The sequence below is a fragment of the Herpailurus yagouaroundi genome, unplaced genomic scaffold (assembly GCF_014898765.1).
Source record: "Herpailurus yagouaroundi ecotype Mexico unplaced genomic scaffold, PumYag 29, whole genome shotgun sequence".
Classification (NCBI taxonomy): domain Eukaryota; kingdom Metazoa; phylum Chordata; class Mammalia; order Carnivora; family Felidae; genus Herpailurus; species Herpailurus yagouaroundi.
Window position 1 is genome coordinate 12,164,725 of NW_024412377.1, and position 15,967 is coordinate 12,180,691.

Below are 15,967 nucleotides of genomic sequence, written 5' to 3' on the forward strand. Positions count from 1 at the left end.
ACAGTATTTAAGGTATGTAAATATGTACAGCCCTGTAGGACTGCAATTGTAAACCCTGCTCGCCTCTAGACCAGGTGATCTGGAGGTGTCTCCTTCACAACAGTTGCAAAAATTGGGGCTCCAGACATGTGTATGAACTTTTTTTCTGGGAGGTACCAGAAAGCTGTAAGGAGACCAAGGAAGAGCACAAAAATGGTGTCCCCAACCTAGTTCCCTTAGCACACTTCTGAAGCCTCTAGATATATGCTAGTCCTGTCCCTCAGGCTGAAGCTCCAAGCTTTTTCACAGGCACACTGGCTGTTTCAGTTTGTTTCAGTTGCTGTTTCTGCAGTGTCCTTGAGTTGACAGCCTTCCGGAAACTGCCTCCAGTGGTCTCAGACCTGTGGGGCCCAGAAACACAATCCTTCCTGACCACCAGCGTCTGTTAATCGGGGGGCATCTCCTGTGTGTGCTGTGCACATCCGTGGGCTTAGGTAGGGCCCCTGGGACAGCACAGGACAGCGCTCAACCACCTGACCCTGGTGGGTCAGGGAAGACATTGGAGGGGTATGCTTGGTCGCTGCTGCACGACTCTGAGTATTTCCAGCAGCCTCACCTGCCATTCCTGGCAAGTACCTGATGGAACATTTGCTCACAGGCCCCATTCTGAATTTATGAGACGTTTCTTGCTTTTGCCATGTAGTTTTGCTTTTTTGCCTTCAGGTACCCAAAACCCACATCTTGGGCCCTATCAGTGGAAAGGTTTCTGTTTGGGGGGTTTTGGGTTGCTTTTGGCCGAATGTCATAAGCGGCTGCCTTACTCCAATGTCTATATAACACCATCTCCATAACCACAATCCTGGAGTGAAGCATGTAAGGGCACATAAAACCAAAGATAAAGCTGATAAAGCAGCAGCAGCGAGCGGCTCATGTGGAATGTGGTGTTGAATAGCATTGGCCCAAGTGTGAACTACCCTGAGTGTTCCTTTCACATCTGGGAGAAGACAGTGCCCAAGTCTGCAGGATATAGACTATTAGGCACGATCATTCCCGTTCCAAAATTTGTCAACGTATACCTATTTCATTGAAAGAGAAAGATGGAAGTTAATCTTTTTCAAAAAGACATAATTCGTACACCATCTTCAAACAAATTTCTCTTTGTGTATTTTGTTACCAGGGCACTGTCATTTCTGAGGGTTATGTGCTTTCAGCAAAATATGTGCGTGATACTCAGTAAAAGTAGACTCCTACCCAAAACCAATGCCATCACTGTTTTTGAATGTTTTTGAATGTCATCAATTGTTATTGAAAGGTGGCCTTTTTTTCCCATTAAGCCTCTTGCCCAATAATAAAACTTTGTTTCTTACCTTTTCTTGATCATTTGCCAGACGGTAACTACAATTTGGGGGTGTGAAAAGGGGAGCATTAGGAGGCTGAAAGATGCACAAAATGTGATAGAGTTTGAAGGAAATGTTCCTGTGTGAGGTTCCAGTTAGAACTCAGTTGACTGGAAGGCCATCCAGGCCAGACTTCATGGTGTGCGACCGAGTCATCTCTAAGTATGGATGATTCAGAAATCTTTTCACTCTATTTGTTTTAGAGTCCACTTAGGATATTTTTAAATATCTTCTAGGTGAGTTTGACTTATCTATAAAGCTTGAAAATACTAGAGACCATAGGATTCATACATAAGTTGAATGGAATCACATTCTCTTCCCACCATGTTGAAGACTGAATATTACAATAAGTAGAAGTAGGTGAGCCTCGGGGTTCTGTGTCATGTATTAAAGAGTGGAATGCAATGGGCATGGTCTGCAACAATGGCTTATCTTAAAAATGCATTTGTGTTCAGTGTTTAGAGTATTTGCTCTCATTACTTTTAAAGTGGGTTTACATACGAAGTGATATTTTTGGGGTCAGATTAATATTTAATTAAGAATGTGTTCCCTGGATCCATAATGATTACTCATCAGCAGGAGAGCAGTCCTGGAGTATGCTGGATTCTTAGGTTAGGACAGCAGTTGGGAAACGGGTACTGGATTAAAAATGGATAATCCACAGAGTGAGTAAACACCAGGCACAACTGCAGATCCCCAGTGTCATTCCGGGAATATCACAGAATGGAGAAATAGGTAAATCATTTCACCTCACTAAGTAAGTGTAAGGTTTGTGGTCAAAGCGTAAGTTCCTCTTGCAAAAATTTTAATGCCTTGTTTGTTTCTCATCCATCTTCAGAATTGTATTTCTAGTGCACACAGTATGCACATCACCCCACATGGAGACTGTACCTAGGGGCAAAGAATAGAAAATGGAATATAAAAGTAAACAAACCACAGGGAAAGGGCTAGAGGTTTTTAAAATAAAATCTTAGGGGAAAAAAATGAAAGGAGACTTGTGCCTCAGTTGTGTTCTCCGGCGACAAGCATCGCAACAGAGGAAGTTGAGGTGAATCGAGAGGGTTGTTGGCCTGTGCTTTGTCATGAAGTTTTTGCAGGAAGAAAATGTCAGGTAAAAGAAATGTAGCTTTAGAAGTAGTCAACAGAGCTAAATTTCCCAAAGCAGTTTTGTATTTTATTTTAATCCCATACCATTGGATTACTCCAATGGTAAGGCAAGTAATAGGAGGTGAGAGTTTAGAATTTCAAAGGCATTAAGAGTTCAGGATTTTTTAAAAAGCCTGGAAAAATATGCATCTTAATATGCAATAGAAGAATTTGCAGACATTTCTTTGAATCTGCAGGGGAAGATCTTAAAGAAAATGTGTCATCAAGGAAAGAGAAATGGAATTCAACGGTATTGTGTTAGGACTGCTAACTTATTATGTATCGAAATTCACAGTGCATTATTTACTATATTTTTTATTACTTCGTTTTAGTAAACGTACGTATATTTATAGAGACTCATATAAATTCAGCCCCAACCTCAGTCCCCCAATCTTTCTTTTACAGTTATGTTTTAAATTCATCAACTATAAATGATCCTTCTAGAAGGTTCTTAGGGAACTGTAAACGACTCCAGGGATGACTGTGCTTTCACTACCATCATTCATTCTTGGTTCAGAGTGATGCGTCTAGGGAATTGTCCTGGGTTTAATCAATCTTTTTTCTTCAGCAAAATGTTGACTTTAGGGCAAAGTTGTTTCTGTTGCGATAAGACTTTGAACATTTCTGTCACTGCAATTCAAGTAGTACTTGGCTATTCAGCAGCAGTGAGATTGGAGGGCTACAGTTCTGCCCGCATAGATGTGGAGTCTAGGGAGCAGGCTAGACACGCTCTCTCTAGGACACACTTTTTCTTTTATTTCCCTCCTCGTGTTTGTCACTGATGAATTCACTCAGCACTTGAATATCTCCTACTTTGTTCCTTCAGCAGACCATTTGTTTATTTGAGAGCCCATTTTGGCAAGTGAATAATCAGCTAGCTGAGCAAGCTCAAGGACGATCAAGGGGAATATTTGACCTCAACTTGAGATGATCCACATTTTTAATGTCGGTATTTGTGACTTAGCAGAGCCATAAGCACAACGGGCTTTCTTTCTTCCCAGCCTATGAGCATACATCAGAAGCTCTAATGTGCACGCATAAAGCAAGTCTTAAAAGTCCTCATTATTGTTAAAATGCTATGTGATTTTTAAATTTGCAGATCAGGAGGTGTGGACAAGAAATGCTCATGGCCCTTTGTTCTAATGATCAAATTCCCATGTCTACATTTTGTTGCTTTTCCCCCTTCAGAACTTTAATTAGTACAAATTCATTACTTGCCTTATTGAGCACCATTAGTCAGACGTAGGTAAGTGCTTTGATCTGGTTCTCCTAGTGGATATATCCATTGTTTCCTAGACTTAGCTATCTGCAGGGAGAGTAAAAATAGTGGGATAAAGAAATGGCACATGCCTTTAGAGCCTCAATTCTCACTACTTCTAGCCCCCTTTCACAGTTTTGTGTTTACTAACATGGACTTATTAGTTTAGGACAGGGTCAGCAAATGTTCAGGACAGGTCAGCATGGTGAATAATAATGCTATTATGGAACATAGAAGGCCCTGGACTGCACATCAGATGTGGGTTCTAGCCTTGACTTCAGCACCAACCAGCAATGAGGTCATGGATAACTCATTAAATTTTCATGAGACTCATGCTCATGTGTAAAATGGGTAGTTGGATTACATCAGTGGTTCTCAAACTTGAGCGCGTACCAGAATCAACTGGAGGGCTAGTTAAAATGCAAATCACAGGGTCTCAACCCCCCCCCCCCCCCCCGCCCAGATTTGGCAGGGCCTGGGCTGGGGGTCTGATAAGTTGCCTTTCTAACCGGGTGATGCTGATGCTACTGGTCCAAGGCCACACTTTGAGAACCAGTGGATTCGTGATTTACCTGACCTCTTCCAGCGTTAATTCTGGGAGACTGGGTCATGCTCTTAGTGGCTGTCGGGTCATGCTCTTAGTGGCTGTGGTAGCCTAGTTGGACCTTCTGAATGCATTGTCTGTGGCCGATACAGTTAGGGATGTGCTGGCATCCAAGGTTGACATGTTGGAATTTGAACACAGGGGGACCATAGTGGTCGCGGCTAGAGGGAGCTTGGCATTCGGTTGGTCTAGGCTAGTGTGTTCAGTATAAGCGATGTGACAAATTTGAACAAGTTTATGGATATATACTGGGTACGGAAAAAAAAAGTAATTTGATTTTATAAGTCAGTCACGGGGCAACCAATTCCCTTTGTATTTCTATAATTAATGTAACTTTCAATATCAGTAAGAAAATTGTACTATTCTAAAAATAAAGTTAAATTTTAAAAGCTCTGGTTATTTCTGTATCACCACTATCCTTCAGCAACTGCAAAATAAATAACGTGCAGAAGCCCAGAATACCAACTAAGAATCGTGTTGGCTTTTTTGTTGTCTAGGCTCTTAGATTCTATTAGTGATTCTGGAAAACATTAAATCTTTGGTTTTTCCAAACCTTGCCCACAATATTATAAAAGTGTTATTATATCGTTATAAAAATTGTAAAAATGTTATAGAAAGATGTGATTGAGGTATATCAATAGATCCCATCCAAGAATATCTCTAATTGAAAATGAGGATGCAGGCATTGAAGGCATGAATGAGCAGGCACAAAACACAGATTTCCGAGGGCCGGCTAGCTCTTCCGGGTGTGTGTGGGTGTGGATGTGTGTGTGTGTGTGGGGGGGGTGTCTCTCTGATCTACAAATTAAAATCACCCTGTCCCACCTAATGCAGTGTCTGACAAAGCAAGCATTAAACTCTCAGCAAAATAGCTGCACTTTGCCTCGCCAAATACTTTGTAATTTAACCAAAGACAATTTTCAGAAGGTGCATCCAGGAGAACTATCCCTGGCCCTTTACCTCCTTTCTCTGCCAGTGTGAACACTTTCCATTACATCTGGAAATGGCCAGTAAGAATCACTGACTAATACACAATCTTAGCCAAGAAGAACTAACCAGACGTATGTTATCAGCCACTCAGAACGTTATAAAATGTGACGAGGTGTTTAGAGGTTGTTGTGAGGTTCACCACTGAAATAAACTGAGAAAGCCTAGCCCTGAAGGAATCTGGTGCCTTCCAGTGCCTCGGCAGGAGGAAAAACCTGTTGTATCTGTTGAATCAACTGCATTCTGGTTTTTCAGAGCAGTGGGGGAGAAGGTGAGAGAGGGAGGGAGAGACACACACACAGAGAGACAATAGTCAGCTTCCAGACTCCCCTAGTAGCTGGCTACAGTAGAAATACCTAGTTCATGTGTCAACGATACTTCAATTAACAACAACAACAAAACCCTAGTTCACGAGAAATTGGCTTAGAAGTAAATTGGCATTTCCAGGTATAATGAGAATTTTCATAGTTATAGGATTAGCCCTGAAGCTGTCCAATCTAGTTACTGATTTGCATGTTTCTGAAATCTTAAAGGATTTTTCCCAAGACCTGGCTGAGATTCTTTTTTTTTTTCTTCACTGAGTCTACATGCTGTTTTTAAATATTTCACTTCAAATATATTTCCCTCTAAAAATGTAAGCTTTACACATAATATTTACCAATTCTTTACATCAAGAGGAAGCAAAAAAAGAACAATCCTATCCAAAAAAAACCTATGATTTTTTTCATATTTCTTTGTGCCCTGATATAAAATGGAAATATTTTATTTAGTTTTGTGATAGCACAACTATACAATTTCAATCCCCCCCCCCCCCCCCCCGCCCTTGTATGCATTTCAGCGTTAATTGCAAGCAAATTGCTCTCTCTTCTCCTCATTTCCATAATCCGTGGTTACCCATTTGCTCTAACCAGATAGCAAAAAATACCAACAGCAGAGGGTTAAAAAGAATGAACAGGGCATCCTGATAGTCATTTCTCATACCCATGGAACCAAATTACTCTCCAGAAAGTCAACCATTTCTGCAAGGAAAAAAAGACCGATTTGAGTTGCAGGTTCATTTCTGATAGCTTTGTCTTGCTGTGGCTTCTGCCAGGAACGTACAGGGCAAATCATAAGAAAAGCCTTCAAGTCACTAAGCACCGCGAGATATGGACCATTTTTTAGGATATCAACATTGGATGCAGATAGTTTAAAGCTGCATGACTCAAGTTTTACTCGCTGTGCTGTTCTTAACCAGCGAAAAGATTTCAAAGGTCAAGTCCCCACAACACAAGGGTGCCTGGGGGTTTGAAGTGGATCATTTTTTTTTATTGTCTTTAACGTTTTTTTATTTATTTTTGAGACAGGGAGAGACAGAGCATGAACAGGGGAGGGTCAGAGAGGGAAACACAGAATCCGAAACAGGCTCCAGGCTCTGAGCTGTCAGCACAAAGCCTGACGCGGGGCTTGAACTCACGGACCATGAGATCACGACCTGAGCCGAAGTCGTCCGCTCCACCGACTGAGCCACCCAGGCGCCCCTGGGTCATTTTTAATGATGCCAAGTACCCCTTGTAAAACATATAATTGAAGTCATTAAGAGATCACTTTCCTGTCTGTTCTTGCCTCAGTCTCAAATGTTTTAAGGAGCTCAGTATATTCTTCAGCATTACCCAATATTAGAAATAACCTCGATGGACAAATAATAAGAAAGAAAAGTGAAAAAATTTTAAAAAATGACCAAACTTAAAGGAAAAAAAAAAGCCTAATTTTTTATTGCCTGGAAAAAATTAGGGTCAGTAGTTTGAGCAGAAGAGTAAATATGAGGGGTTTCTAAGTATTTTTTGCTGGGAGGGGAGAGAGAGGGCTGGGGGGCAGGATGCTCTTTATTCAGCAGTAGTGCCTACAGAGAGTAGATTAAATGGTATTTCTGGGAAGCCCAGAAAGTAACTGGGTGTGTTAGATTTAGGAATCACGGACACATCAATAAAACTGCCTTGTCCAAATTCTGCATCTTGCTCCTGTGTCAGGATCCTTTTCTAGAGAGTGCATTCTTGTTTGTTTTTTTGTTTTTTTTTTAAATTTTTTTAAAGTTTATTTTTTATTTTTATTATTTTTAAATGTTTATTTTTGAGAGAGAGAGAGAGAGAGAGGATGAGCAGGAGAGGGGCAGAGGGAGAGGGAGACACAGAATCCGAAGCAGGCTCCAGGCTCTGAGCTGTCAGCGCAGAGCCAGATGCGGGGCTCAAACTCACACGCTGTGAGATCATGACCTGAGCCGAAGGCAGATGCTTAATTGTCTGAGCCACCCAGGTGCCCCAAAGTTTATTCATTTTTGAAAGAGAGAGAGGGAGAGGGGCAGAGAGAGAGGGAGACACAGAATCTGAAGCAGGCTCCAGGCTCTGAGCTGTCAGCATGGAGCCCGATGTGGGGCTTGAACTCATGAACCATGAGATCATGACCTGAGCTGAAGGAGGACGCCTAACTGACTGAGCCACCCAGGCACCCTGAGATTGTGTTCTTTTTCTTTAAAGGTAAGTTTTGTGGTTAAGAAAAGCTATTGAAGGATGAGGAACTAACTGAAAACCCAAGGAGCCTTGCCTCAGTTCAGGGAGGCCACCGGCAGTAAATTGACTCAAGTAGTACAGCTCTGAGACCTGGGCACTCACATGCCTTTACGGTTTTTTGAAGAATGCTTCAAATTCTTGCTGTACTCCTAGAAGGCTGTCAGACTTCAGACACTAATCCCAGGTAGAGTCACAGAGTCCGGAAGACATCCATTCACTGTGACAAACAGAAAGCTGAATTATGTTCCTGCCAAAGCCCGATACGGATTTCTGTTCCCCAAAACAACAACAAAGCCTTTTGTGACCAGATGTCTTACGCTGCTGTAACCGAGAGAGTGGTGATATACAAAGAATCCAGGATTTTCTCAGCACCCCAGTTTCGTCACCCAGCAGCCGCATGATGGCTGTGAGGCACTGAACTGTTGTTGTCTCATTAGTGATCTGAGAATGACTAAAATTTCGAGTAGGATTCTTGTGAGGATTTAAGTAGGTTGCATATATTCTATATTCACTTTCTACCCACAACTGGTTTTCACGTTCACAGATAAGTTTGGTTTCTCTTTCTTCCTTTTTTCTTCTGTTTGGCTCTCTTGGCACCTATCTCATGATCCAATTGTGATCATAATAGGAGAAATAGCAAGAAAGAATGAAGGAACCCAACAGGTTGCCAAGTGAAGCTAACAGAGTAAAACATAATGGTGAGCTGGTCTGGGGGTCCTACTCACCCGTGTATCGGGGCCCCTTCTCTTTAACATCAAAATATTTTGAAAATCACCTCACACGTTACTCTCCCCAAAGAGTCTCTGCTTAAAATATTTACATAGAAGAAATCAGGAAAGCACTGTCAACAGCAGCCAAACTGTGGAGAGAGCCCAAATGTCCATCAACTGATGAATGGAGAAAGAAGACGTGTTATATATATATATGAGACTACTCTTCCATAAAAAAGAATGGAATCTTACCATTTGTAACTATGTGGTTGGAGCTAGACAGTATTATGGTGAGCAAAATAAGTCAGTCAGAGAAAGACGAATACCGTATGACTTCATTCACATGTGGAATTTAAGAAACAAGACAGATGAACGTATGGGAAAGGGGGGAAAGAGAAGAGAGGGAAACAAACCACAAGCCACTCTTAAAGATCGAGAAGAATATGGGTTCATAGAGGGAGGTGGGTGGGGGATGGGCTAGATGGTGATGGGTACTAAGGAGGGCACTTGTTGGGATGAGCGCTGGGTGGGGTATGTAAGTGATGAGTCACCGAATTCTACTCCTAAAATCGATATTGCAGTGCATGTTAACTAAAATTTAAATTAAAAACAAAAAGGAATCAGGAAAAAAGACTAGAAGTACTATAAGGAAACGTAATTCATTATTTATGTAATTTTGAGGAGGGAAAGTAGCTTTTAACCTGATGCCAAGATCAGAATTTATGAAAGCAACTGTGAAGAGAAACAATATTATGAAGCTTTTGCATAAAAGCAATTATTAAGTGAAAAATAGAGGTAGAGAAAAAATGGAGAAAAAGGTATTTGCAACAATAGCATAGTCAGTGGCAATTTCTTAATATGTAAAGAACTCTTAGAAAATGAAAGACAGAAAATCCTTTATCAGGAAAAGACAAAAAAAAAAAAAAAAGTTCACCAAAGAGCAAAGATGATGCGAAACATACTTTCAAGTGTTTTATCTTCCCAGTAGTTTTAAAACGTGAATTTTAAGCAGCAACAAGATACTCTCGAGTTGGTATAGATTTTTTAAAAAGGAAACCATTCAATGCTGGTCAGAAAAAGACACAGAACATCTCACTGTGTGCTGTTGGCTTGGGGAGTTGACATGATCTGTCTTCAAGAGAAAGCATTTGGCCACACGTCATCAAACCCTCTACCAGGCATGTCCTTTGCTTCAGGAGTTCCGCCTCAGGGAAAATATTCAATGGAAATAATCCACGGTTTATGCAATTATTTGTTTACGGGAGTGGTTCCCATCTGAGGGCCATTGTGTCCACCAGGGAGTATTTGGCAATGTCTGGAGAAAGTTTAGTTGTCACAGCTTGAGGGGAGGGGAATGCTGCTTCATGCAGTAGAGAGGGGACAGCCGTGCGGCCCAACGTCCTACAATTCACAGGACAGACCCACAAAATGAAGAACCATTCAGCCCAAAGTGGTAATAGGATTGCAGTTGAAAACCCCTGGTATACGTGAATGTTTCCTTAAGTGCTAAATAGCCCCAAATAAATGGCTAGGTGAATACATTATGGAGCTTCTATATAATGACCCAGTTTGCAACAATTAAAGTGTTACCAAAATATATCAAATGATACAGAAATCTATCACAACATATTGCAGTTTGTTTGTTTGTTTATTTATTTATATTAGAGAGAGGGAGCACAAACGGGGGAGAGGGGCAGAGGGAGAGAGAGAGACTCGGAAGCAGGCTCCATGGTCAGTGTGGAGCCCAACACGGGGCTCGATCCCACGACCCCGGGATCATGACCTGAGCCAAAATCAAGAGTGGGCTGCTCCCCTAATATATTACATTTTAAAAAGCTAGTCACAAAGTAGCATGATCTCGTTTTCAGTTAAAAACATGGACTTAATAAAGTGTATCCATAGCAAGGTATTTACAGGGATTGTTTCTGTGTAGTTGGTTGTGATGATAAGTATTCTTTTTATTCATCTTCATAGTCTAATTTTTTTGAATTGCTTTTTTTTTTTTTAATTTTTTTTTCAACGTTTATTTATTTTTGGGACAGAGAGAGACAGAGCATGAATGGGGAAGGGGCAGAGAGAGAGGGAGACACAGAATCGGAAACAGGCTCCAGGCTCCGAGCCATCAGCCCAGAGCCTGACGTGGGGCTCGAACTCCCGGACCGCGAGATCGTGACCTGGCTGAAGTCGGACGCTTAACCGACTGCGCCACCCAGGCGCCCCTGAATTGCTTTTATATTAAGAGAAATTAATAAAAGTAATGCTGATACATTTTGAAAGAAAACCATAGGACGGATTCATACATGAGTTGTAATTGAGAAAACAAATGACCAGGATCTGTTACCATTTTATTAAATCTTTAAAATCTATGTCTGTCATCAGAATAGACAGTATACACATTTGAAATATGCTAATGTGTGTTTGCCAACAGACAATTATTATTTCTTGGATTTGTTACAATAATTGTGGCCACACATAAGCTGGAGGTAGACATGAATTGTTGACCGACTCGTGAGGTGTTTACACAGATGAAGCTACATTTTACATACTACTAGTTACTTTCTTAGGATTTTCCTACCTAAGACATTGGAAGGAGGTTGTTTCAGAATGCTGAAGCTATTAGCATGATACTGTGTTAGTATAATTCTTTTTTTTTTTTCTTTTCCACGTTTTTATTTATTTTTGGGACAGAGAGAGACAGAGCATGAATGGGGGAGGGGCAGAGAGAGAGGGAGACACAGAATCGGAAACAGGCTCCAGGCTCCGAGCCATCAGCCCAGAGCCTGACGCGGGACTCGAACTCCTGGACCGCGAGATCGTGACCTGGCTGAAGTCGGACGCTTAACCGACTGCGCCACCCAGGCGCCCCCATGTGTTAGTATAATTCTTTTGATGGCAGGCCACATTTTCCAGTCCTATGAAATAATTTCATAACTTCTTTGACTTTTCTTTTTATTAAAACCGAACCATGGACTTGAAAGGAGACACTGATAATGCAATTACTCTTTATCTTTCTTCGATGTGATTTTTCTCTAACTCCCGTTGAGAAACTTTGAAATAACTTAGTACACAATGTTGGCAAGTTTCTGAATTTCAAGAAATCATTTTTGCTTGTACTTTTTAACAAAATAACTATGCTTTGACATTGCACTTTGTAAAATAGATGTTTTTTTTTTCTGGACTCACTAGTGTGTGTTCTAGAAATGTAAGGTATTTGTTGTGACTTCCAATCATTTGTTTCATGTTTATAATATGCTCTTCTCTGAGAGGTACTGATGATACTAAAATCAATAGGTGTCAATTCATATATTTATTCATTCTTCTGTCCAGAAAATGTTTACTTAGCCACTAGTACATGCCAGGCCACTGGGAAGATGACAGGGAACAAAATGGACAGCGTTCCTGCCCTCATGAGGACTAAATTCCATTGAAGCCTGGCTGGTCAGGGCACCTGGGTGGCTCAGTGGCTTAAGTGTCTGACTCCGGCTTGGGTCATGATCTCATGGTTTGTGAGTTCAAACCCCATGTTGGGCTCTGTGCTGACGGCTCAGAGCCTGGAGCCTGCTTCCGATTCTGTATCTCCCTGTCTCTCCTCTGCTTGTGCTCTCTCTCTCTCAAAAGTAAATGGATAAACATTATTATTTTTTTTTAATTTAAAAAATGACTGGTGTCTGGCCATGAGGATTTCAGTGTCCAGCTGGAGAGGACAAAGATGGGAAACAAATTACTTCACTACTGTGGGGTAACTCTTCCAACAGCTTTGTACAGGGTATGATCAGAGCATTGCATTGAGAGCCCAAACCTAACCAAGGACAAGCCGACCTGAGTGAAGACTGCCCAGGAGACATGATACCTGGATGGAAAAGTAGGCATTTCCCACAGGGAATATTATAGGAACAGTGTGCCAAGGGTAGAGCTTGGCATCAACCGGGGCAAGGCTGTGCCCAAGGAAGAATTGATCTTTCTCTTGGAAAATTGAATGAGTAAAATGAGAGACTCGGCATTTTATTAAGTCATATCAACAAATGAGCCACTGATTCCTATATATCGATATCATTGCAGAGCCGTAGGAGACCTTTGAGGTTGTATGCCTTAATTATTTGTTTTTTAAAGACGAAGAAACTAAGGTCTGGAAAGTCACAAAACGGATCGAACACAGAGCTGGGAGGCACCTGGAGTCTCCTGCAGGGGCAGGCATCAGCTGCTCTCCTGAATTGTCTAGACCGTTTTATACCAAGTCACACACGCTTACAAGGCACACACGCTAATTGTTCTGTGATTTTTCATATCCTAGAAAAATGATGAGCTGTGGTATTCCCTTGTATGGGGTATTAAATAAATACTATATATATATATATTCATACTGAATATGAAAGTATTCAGGATTCACCTTGTTTCAGCTATGTTTCTGTTGAGGTTTTTCACAGGTTCCTCATCACTAAATAGACTGGTATTCATGTGGGAACTAAATTCGTTTTGCTTTTTGCTTGGGTTTCAAATGTTAAGTGATGAGATGGGAAAACTGAGGGAACGAGGCACTCTGGACCCAGAACTTATTGTTTTCCAGAGCCAAGAGGTCATCCTCATAGCCAGGATGGAGCCAGGAAGGTAGAGGCCAAGGCACTGTCCTTGAGTTCACTCCAAGGATTGTATCCCTGTTGGAATAAAATGGTGGAGAAAATGGGGGTACCGAAAGGGGTAGTGGTGGGACAAACGTAACTTTTCTTTTTTTTCTTTTTTTCTTTCTTTTTTTTTTTTTTCAAACGTAACTTTTAAATCATGGATTGCAAAGATCAATGAGTTCGTGGAAAAGAAAATTAACTCCCACATAAGTGAAATGTCAAATGAGACCTTTTTTAGAACCCCTAAATAGGCTGGAAATGGCTGGAGAATGAAGCAGAGCAAATAACCAACCATTCGTGTTTCAGTGTGACCGCAGGTATTAGACGGTTACAAGAATATTGCATGAAAGGGAAATGAAAGAGGTAGGAAACATGAAAACCATTCATCTTTTCTGGACACAACCACCTTCCTATCCTGGCTGCTTTGTCCATTGTCTTGGTCAGGTACGGAGTGTGAGCCTAAGGACAGGAGGAGTGTTTAAGAGGTACGATTACACTGACGTTGGAAGCGATCTGTTTCTTCCATTTCCTTTCCATTGCTTCAGCGTTGCTTTCTGAGTAATCTACAGCATTAATTTTTTCAGTAGGTAATTTCCTTTTCCCTCCCTTCAAAAATAATTGTTTATGGCTGTCTTGTTGCCAAAAATATCACAGTCTGGTTTCAGGAAGGAGAATGCCACGAACAGAGAGCGATTCCACACTCGTTAAGATGTTCCTGTGCAGAGACAGGGCCTAGGATTTCACGACCACGCATCTGTCTCTGCTCTCCTGGGACCACAGAGAGATTTGCTCAAGCCCTGTGTCTCTGCTCCCTGGGGCTTCATAAGCTTGAGCTTGGCGAAGCTTTGAAACAAAAGATTTCTTAGTTTCAGTCTATTGAACCTCCTTATTTCTGAAACTGCACATTTATCTGCTGCTTTTCCCAGAAATAATTTAACGGCGAGTCCTCGTTGGAAATTATCTTCAAAGATGTTTGAATCACTTTTTAAAATAAAAGTGCTGCAACCTTCTGAGACCAACATGGGCCTTCCATATTACTATGTCCCCATATTCAGTTGTCAATCACTGTGTAACAAATTACCCCAAAACTTAGCAGCTTGACACAACAAGCATTTCTTACCTCGTAGGTTCTATGGGTCAGAAATCTAGGTGCAGCTTGGTTGGGTCCTTGGCTTCAGGGTCTCAAGCTGTCAGCTTAGGCCGTGGTCACATCAAGTCTTGAGTGCGAAAGCATCTGCTTCTGAATTCATGTCATTGCCAGGATCCAAGTTTCTTGTAGGTTGTTGGCCAGGGGGTCTGAGCTCCTATCTTCAGTTCCTTGTCACGGAGGCCTCTCCAACATGGCAGCTTGCTCCATCAAAACCAGTGAGGGGGACGGTCTGCTAGCAAGAGGGAAATCCCAGCCTTTTGTAACGTACTCAGGGAGGAGGCATCGCTTGACCTTTGCCAGATGCCATTGCTTAGAGAGGCACACTTAGGGAGGAGGTGAGGGGAATCCACAGAAGCATGGCTAGCAGGAGATAAGGATCATATAATTCTGAATGTCCTGGCCACTTCCTTTTTGGTTTTTAACGTTTATTCATTTTCGAGAGACAGAGAGAGACAGAGCGTGAGTGGGGGAGGGGCAGAGAGAGAGGGAGACACAGAATCGGAAGCAGGCTCCAGGCTCCGAGCTGTCAGCACAGAGCCCGACGTGGGGCTCAAACTCATGAACCGCGAGATCATGACCTGAGCCAAAATCCGACGCATAACCGACTGAGCCACCAGGCGCCCCATGTCCTGGTCACTTTCTTAATGAGCAGTCTATGTATTTAATTTACTGAGAGTAGATTTAAAGTTCCAGATTCAGATTGCATCTGGGCTACTGACTAGCTCTAGGACCTGGGGTGAGTTATTTAACCTCAGCCTTACTTGCTGCATCTGTAGATGTAAATCTGTAAAAGGAGATAAAACAAATATTTCCCACCTAAAGTCATTTTGCAGATTAATTGAAATAATTCTTCTAAAACAACTAGCATATTGTTCAGAGAGTGAAGTGTTGTCAGTGTCTGAGGTTTTCAGAATGCTGAAAGGATTTTTTTTTAAATATGTTTATTTATTTTGAGAGAGAGAGGGAGGGAGAGAGAGAGAATCCCAAGCGGGCTCCACACTGTCAGCACAGAGCCTGATGTGGGGTAGAACTCATGAACCATGAAATCATGACCTGAGCTGAAATCAAGAGTTAGAAGCTTAACTGACTGAGCCCCCCAGGTGCCCCTGCAACGACACTTTTTAATTTAACATTTCCATTGAAACTTACCTAAAATGCATTATGTGGTGTCTTTTCAGATAGTTTATACCCAACAGAATTTTGAAACTTGATAATTTGTGACCCTTGTGTAAAACCTAAATGTTGCTTTGCATTGCTATATATGTATATATATACACACACACACACACACACACATATATATGTGTATATATATATATACATGTATATGTATATATATACACACATACATATACATACATATATGTGTATATACATATGTATGTATATGTATGTGTGTGTATATATATACATATACATGTATATATATATATACATATATGTAGTGAGGTCTGAGTGGCTTTTGAGATGTTTGAAACTTTTTGCCTTCTTAAATGGCCCCGAACTGCACTAATTTTGAGTGCTTATATTTGATTTTAATCTGTTTTTTCTTCTGTCCGGCTCTAACCCTG

The 15,967-nt window shown here is 41.4% G+C and overlaps 1 protein-coding gene across 2 annotated transcripts in view; it reads left to right on the forward strand.

The window, feature by feature from the left end:
• FBXL7 (F-box and leucine rich repeat protein 7) overlaps positions 1–15,967 on the forward strand; it is a 396,191-nt gene that overhangs the window by 229,931 nt on the left and 150,293 nt on the right. The window lies entirely within an intron of this gene.